Source organism: Sebastes fasciatus, chromosome 5 (assembly GCF_043250625.1).
Source record: "Sebastes fasciatus isolate fSebFas1 chromosome 5, fSebFas1.pri, whole genome shotgun sequence".
Lineage (NCBI taxonomy): Eukaryota > Metazoa > Chordata > Actinopteri > Perciformes > Sebastidae > Sebastes > Sebastes fasciatus.
This window is the reverse complement of record NC_133799.1, coordinates 7,768,461-7,776,545: the sequence shown is the minus strand read 5'-3', so window position 1 is coordinate 7,776,545 and position 8,085 is coordinate 7,768,461.

The window sequence follows — 8,085 nt, the reverse complement described above, 5'->3', positions numbered from 1 at the left end:
GTTGTTGTTTTTTAAGAGTCTAAATCTAACCAGAAGAGGAGAGAGAGAGTTCAAACTGAAGTCCGGCCTTTTTTTATTCTACTGTGCTTTTCTCTCTTTGCTGTCACAAGCAGGCAGCTTCCTGACTTCCTCCCTTTTCCCTCTGGGTGGGTTTGTGCTTCCGCGTTACACGACATCGCCGCCTAGTGGACGCAGCGTGGAACTGCAGGTTTGTGCATGTAGTTACCAGTGTTGGCCGCTAGATGGCGACAAAACACAAGAAATCGGACTCAGAATGGTGTTTATTGCCAGGTGTAAGAGGTATACACTAGGAATTTGCTTTGGTTATGTTGGTGCAAGTCAAACAGTATAATAACAAAAGAATAGATAAAAAACGTTGGAATAAAATAAGAATAACAAAATTAAATTTAAATTCTACAAATATACAATATACAAAATAAGCTATAAACAAAAATAAACATGATATAAACAGTGCAAATATTAGGAATTTGCTTTGGTTTTGTTGGTGCAAGTAAGCATATTTGTTGTAGGTCCATGGTATGACGGTACGACGGAGTATTAGGGCCACATTGAGGAAAAAAAATAAATCTGAGATTTCGAGAATAAAGTCATAATATTATGAGAATAAAGTCATAATATTATAAAGTAGTAATTTTAGGTGTTTTCTTTTTTTCTCGTAAAGTTATGACTTTATTCTCGTAATATTTTGACTATTTTTCTCGTAAACTTATGACTTTATTTTCCTAATATTACAACTTCTTTTCTCGTAAAGTTATGACTTTATTCTCGTAATATTTTGACTATTTTTCTCGTAAACTTATGACTTTATTTTCCTAATATTACAACTTCTTTTCTCGTAAAGTTATGACTTTATTCTCGTAATATTTTGACAATTTTTCTCGTAAACTTATGACTTTATTTTCCTAATATTACAATTTCTTTTCTCGTAAAGTTATGACTTTATTCTCGTAATATTTTGACTATTTTTCTCGTAAACTTATGACTTTATTTTCGTAATATTACAACTTTTTTTCTCGTAAAGTTATTACTATTCTGGTAATAAAGTAAGCAAAAGAATAGATAAAAATGTTAGAATAAAATAAGAATTAAAAAAAATTAAATTCTACCGATATACTGTACATTTTATACAAAATAAGCTATAAACAAAAATAAACATGATATAAACAGATTGTGCAAACAATCAGGTATCAGAGGGAGAGAGAGGGATACAGTAGGGGGTGGTATTGAGAGTGTATGAGAAAGGAGAGTCAGTGTCGGCGGGGCATTAGTGTGTGTGTGTGTGAGTGTGTGTGAGAAGGAGAGACAGTCACAGGGGGGTGGGGGGCTGTTGGAGAGCCCCACTGCACTGTCTCTGAAAGCAGCACACTACATATCCATTTAGCTCAGGGGTCAGCAACCTTTACTATCAAAAGAGACATTTTAGACAAAACAAAAAAAAAATTACTAAAATTACACCTAAAATTACTATAACTTTATTCTCATAATTTTATGACTTTATTCTCGAAATCTCAGATTTATTTATTTTTCCTCAATGTGGCCCTAATACTCTGTTGTACCGTCATACCATGGACCTACAACAATGATAAATAAAAATGAAAATATAAACAAAAAACAGTTATTGATTTCCATTTTTAAAAAATCCACAGGGAGCCAGTGGAGAGGAGCTGAAGAGCCGCATGTGGCTACGGAGCCGCAGGTTGCTGGTTTAACTCAATGTCATGAGTCAACACATTTTTGACAAAGCACCAGAAATATTCTGTAAAATTTCCTACGTATAAAAAACTCACAACATTTCCAATTATATATTCAACTCCAGATTCAGATTCAGATTTAGACCATTTCATTTATCCCAGAAGGGCATTTCAGTTTTACAATCTACCCAGGGGTCAGCAACCTGCGGCTCCGGAGCCACATGCGGCTCTTCAGCTCCTCTCCAGTGGCTCCCTGTGGATTTTTAGAAATGGAAATGAATAACTGTTTTATGTTTACATTTTCATTTTTATTTATCATTGTTGTAGGTCTATGGTACGACGGTACGACGGAGTATTAGGGCTACATTGAGGAAAAAAAATAAATCTGAGATTTCGAGAAAAAAGTCGTAATATTATAAAGTAGTAATTTTACGTGTTATTTTCTTTTTTTCTCCTAAAGTTATGACTTTATTCTTGTAATATAATGACTTTTTTCTCGTAAAGTTATGACTTTATTCTGGAAATCTCAGATTTTTTTCCTCAATGTGGCCCTAACACTCCGTAGTACATTTGCTCTTTGGCCCTCACTGCATTAGACTTATATACTCTATACTTAGACTACAAACTGTGTTACCTTCATCACAATGCTCAACGTAACGACGGATAAGCCCCTAGGTGCAAGGGGCACTATTTTTCTGGGGTTCCGGTGTAGCCAGCGGATATCCGGGCTAAGACTTTCTTTTCTGTGTGCTGCTCATCGTTTACAGTCCGATTAGCAACTTGAGACACAAGACTGGAGTTGGAGTTGAGAGACGACGTGTGCGACTGGATTGTTTCACAAGTAGCCAGTTTACAAGCAAATTTTAAACCAATAAAAAGCGAAATCATCGTCAGATGATAGCCGATAGGCTCAGAAATTTCGGCCACCGCATTCCGTCTCTTTTGCTCTCCAAACGGACATGTTTACCTGCATTCAACTAAAGCCTGCTTAAATGTGATTGGTCAATACTACTCGGACTATACACAGAAACCAGAACGCTTCCGATGCCAAAATCTTGTCCCGTCCACACATTGGCAATACAAAGTGATCAATACATGTAAATTAATAACTTAACAGGTCTCCTGGTTGAAAGTCCTGTGTTTGCATTGCAGTCAGTACAAACTATGAGGCGTTCACATGACACGCCAAAAGTAACAAAGGCGTTGTTATTGCACGCAAAATAACATACAAATGTATATGTCATACGACATTTAGTGAGACCGGGCTGAAATGCTACTGTCAGACTTTTTTATATTGTTGATTGGACAGTCATTGGGTAATCTCACTCAGAGCAACGGTGTACAAGAAAAAAACATAAACAGTATAAAAGCATAGATGTAACGATTGTATGTTTTTAAGTCTACAAATGAAATAAGGTTTAAGGAACAAGGTTTTTGTCACAGACTAAATTATGCACACACACACACACACGCATGCACACACACACACACACACACACACACAGGGGAGCTTTAATTGTGTGATAAACCTGCATAACTTCACCCCTATAATTGCATGAGCATTTAGTCTGCTAGGACGCAGATGCAACTGCTCTCGTGATGAAAGTTTTATCTCCTGGAATCCAAACAGATGATCTTGACAACCAGAATTAGTATGTGTGGGTGTGTATGTGCGTTTGTGTGCTGAGTCACTGCATCCACTGACTAGTTCACTGCTGTGGCACAAGTATGTTTATTTAACCCAGTTAGTGGGGAGACCACCGCGTCTGGTCTGTGATGTCAGGCTTTTCCTGCGTCACATGTAGGTTTCTCGTGCAGGAAGTAAGACACACTTTCCATGTCGCTAATGCACACACTCATCTTTACTTGAATCAGAGAGACAATTTGTAACAAACACAAACAGACTTATCCGCTTGTGAAACTTCCAGGCAAAGGGGTGAAAGTTTTGGCTTCATTCTCAAACTCTTATGAGCTCACGTTAAACTCTGGCAGGGAGTCCTGTGATGTTGCCACGGGTAACAGGCACACAATGTGTGTGTGTGGATCCTGACCAATAGAAACTATAGTTCATTACACACAGGCCTTTTCTGGGAAGTAAAGAAAGTGGGACACACCTACATTTCATTGATGCCTACTTTTTTTCTTGGACGTGGAATTTTTAATTTCCTTATCTGCCCTGTCTAGACCGCTGGACCTTTGCCTCAGGTTTCTGAGTAATGGTGTAAGAGGAGCAAATGCATCGTAATTATAGTTCCTTTTCACAGCAGACATTTCATAGGTGTAATTAATAACATTAATTATTAATTATAACTATTAACTTATTGTGTCACATCCGTTCCAGTAAGCCAGCATGTGCAATACCAGGGCCCCGGCACACCTCGATGGATCAGGGCAATAAATACGAGGTCGCGGGTGCAAGCGGCCGAAATGGGTTTCCTCAGGAGGGTGGCTGGCGTCTCCCTTAGAGATAGGGTAAGAAGCTCAGTCATCCGTGAGGAACTCGGAGTAGAGTCCTTGCTCCTTTGCATCGAAAGGAGCCAGTTGAGGTGGTTCGGGCATCTAGCACGGATGCCTCCTGGGCGCCTCCCTTGGGAGGTGTTCCAGGCACGACCAGCTGGGAGGAGACCACGGGGAAGACCCAGGACTAGGTGGAGAGATTATATCTCTACTCTGGCCTGGGAACGCCTCGGGATCCCCCAGTCAGAGCTGGTTAATGTGGCCCGGGAAAGGGAAGTTTGGGGTCCCCTGCTGGAGCTGTTGCCCCCGCGACCCGATCCCGGATAAGCGGTTGAAGATGGATGGATGGAATAAATAGTTATTAATTAATTAAAGTTTTTCCCACCCCACTTCTTGTCTCTTTAAAAATCAATTTATCATCATACAGTCCTCACAATCAGGGGATTATATTTAAACAGGTTATATCAGTAATCATTGGACTATTTTCAGCAACAAAAGTAATACAAAAATCACTTTTATTTTTTTGACCACCCTTTGAGTTGGTACCATCGACTGTAAATAAAGATGAATGACATGACAGCTCCCCAAATGTTAGCTCGCTGATTGGACAAGATTTGGGTTGGTTCTTAAAGGTAACCCGCAAATTGAGAAAACTTGCAAAATCTTGCAAAAACCCTTGCAACGTTCGCTACCCGACAACGTAACCTTAACCATTCGAAGTCAATGTCTAACCTTAACCACCTTATGAGAGTTTCTCAATTTGCATGTTACCTTCTAGACACGCTATTAATATTTAGCATTAGCCCTGTTGATTTTATTATTTGGGATGTAGTTCAGGGTTAACTCAAAAGGTTACGTGGTGTAGAAATAGCGAGACAGTGTTGCTCAGTGCACTGGAGGTCTACATAGTCTGGATAACACAACCAGAATATCAGGATATTATGATATTATGAAACAGGAGTCTCATTCAACCCCCCACGGCTGCTCTCCTGTAGACCGTCAATAGACACCCTTTGCATGAAAGCATGCGTACACATTTCTTTTCCTTCTCTCTATCTGTCTTGCTTCCACCCCCTCACTCTTTCTCTCTTACACACACACACTCTCACACTCACACAGCGTTGCGTGCATCGGTCATGAGTGTCCTCATTGCGGGCTTTGTGGTGCGCCCCAACCCGTCTGTGCTATGTGAGTGACTCAGCACATCAAAAGGCGAGGATACAGGCACATACATGACCTTCACGTGAATGTGCAAATTAACAAGCCCTGGAAAATTTCAACATGGACGCCACGCTTCCCCTCCAGTTGAGACAGACCGGCACTGCTTGCAGAGGGGATGAAACCTGAAAGAGCCTCTGAGAAACTGTCTGTGTTCTCCAGATTTCAATATGAAATCTGCAGGGCGCCGCCGCCGCCGCCGCCGCCGCCGGGCCAGGCCAGGCGCTTCTGTGCCAGAGAAAAAGACAAACACCATAGCAAAGTACCTTAAGCACTTAATTAGTACTTTCATATGAGTGGAATATTGCTCTTGGATGATGATTTAATTGGGGAATGTAATGAATTGGTGGGTGCTGCGTTAGAACAGGTCTTCAGGCTGGGAGAGACTGTGGGTGGCTTCCTCCTTTCTGGAGGTGAGAGTGGTTCAGTGTGTTGTTTTGTAACATCACATTTAACAGCATGTTGAGGTCATGTTGATGTTTTGGGCTTTGAGATTCATTAAATAACATCAGTCGTCATAAGACTCCCGACTGAATATGAGGCAAGCTAATAATGATTTTAGACATAATCGCTGACGAAATAAATACAAAGAACATGTTCTTCCTAGTGAATAAAATCAACTCCATCTCATGGGAAGGCGTATAAACGACATATCCAGAACATTCTGCGTGTCATGAGAACATATTTTAGTCTTTTCGCATGTCATTTTTACGCTACCAAGCAAAACTATGATGACGGCTGCAGTTAAGTTTAGGCAAACCACTTAATGAGGTGTAGGAAAAACATCACGGTTGGGCCTTAAATAAGTACGTAAACTAAATAAAACAATATGTACGGAAACAATGTAACAGAAATACGGAAAACACATCTCAAACGTCACTGATGTAACTCCAAAATAATTCACACTTTCGGACACAAACTCTCACCTGCCATAAGTGGTCTTTCTCCCTTTTTATTCTACGTCACTAGCTCTGAGAGTAACATATTGATGCGGATGCGCTTACATTGCAGTCAGTACGGACTACATGGTGTACAAATAACAGGACAAAAGAACGATGTTCTTATTGGATGTGAAATGACATGCGATTACATTCATATGCCATTTAGTGTGACTGGGCTGTTAAAATACACCGTATCACAGAAATACATATTTATCTATCCATGGAGATAGTTTGGGTTTTATTTCCACAGGTTTTGAGATATTTAATTCTTTGCAGCAACAATTTAATGTACATTTAAAGGTTCTGTGCACCAAAAGAAAAAAAAACAAAAAACATATTGTCTTACTTACCCCTACTAGTTTCTACCCACGCAGATACTTTTATTTGTCCAGGTTTGGATTCCGTCTCTGAGATTTCTGTCCTGAGGAAATATTTGAAGATGGTTATTCAAAACTTTGGTGAATAAAACCAAAATCGTTTAATTTTTTTTACTTGCATTTTAAGGAATTACAGAACATACGACATAATAGATTAAAATACTAATAAGATAAAATAAAATAACCAACGAAACAGAGAAGAAAAGAATAAATAAAATAACTGATAACATAAATATAAATTCATAGGATACAGTTAACAGATGACAGCTGATACATTCATGTCAGAGGATGCATTATACCAATAAAGAAAGAAACAACAACCATGTGGCCCAGATACACACACACAAAACCACTTCATTGGCGATAGATACCACCCAAGGTAACAAAAAAAATAAAAATGTTCAGAACAGGTTTGATTTTTTTTTTTTGCATCCGTCAAAAGGCATACGAGGGCTGTTTGACCACTCAGAACCACCGTCCGTGCAAACGTCATCATCCAAAATGGTATCTGATAAACATTCACTTCGTCTCCCAGAACAAAACACTTTGCAATAAAGAAATAAAAGAATGCAGAGATGCGAATTTAAAGATGGATTGTGGCAGGTGATCGCAGCACAGCTTGGAATCGGGGATGGTAGCAAAACAAAGGATGTGAAAGCAGTGCTTGAGTGATTTAGTATTGCACTTCCATAAAGTTGGGAGAATCGCAAGAGACGAATAAAAAAAAAAAAAAACCTGATTGTTTGATTGACTAATTGTAGCAACAGACGGAGATATTCTGACCTTTCGTCACTAATATGGGTCAAGCTCTAAAAAATACTGGATCCTAAACATCCCGTAATGCAACCAATTGCATCTTATAATAACTGTCCAAATTAATGTTTATTTTATTTATTATACATTAACTTCAACGCGCGTCACATAGTATTGAACCAGACAAGGGGCGTGTCCACCCGAGTGTCATGTCTCCATCGCTGGCGATTGGACATGGAGCCGATAGATACCCGTGACTACTGCAGAGTCATTTGTTCCGGGAACGAATGCCGTTTGTTACCTTTTGTCACTGACTGGTATTAGTAGGTTTTTTTGTCCAGTGGGAAAGGGATCCAAGATAACCTTGAAGACATCATCAGTGTTATTTTCTCTCCAGAGCTACAGAATACATTAAAATGATTCACATTTGCGTCAGAGTTCAAATAATGTCAACATGCATTAAGGCAGGATGATGTTACAAAGGAATAAGGTTGAGGTCGTGTTTTTCTTCCAGTGAACCGACCCTTTTACCAGCTTTGTTTTATAGTGTTCATTTAAGAATGTTATGAGATAACATCACTGCGAGGGTCTGAACTTGTTAGTCAGACAGACCGGAAGACAAACACT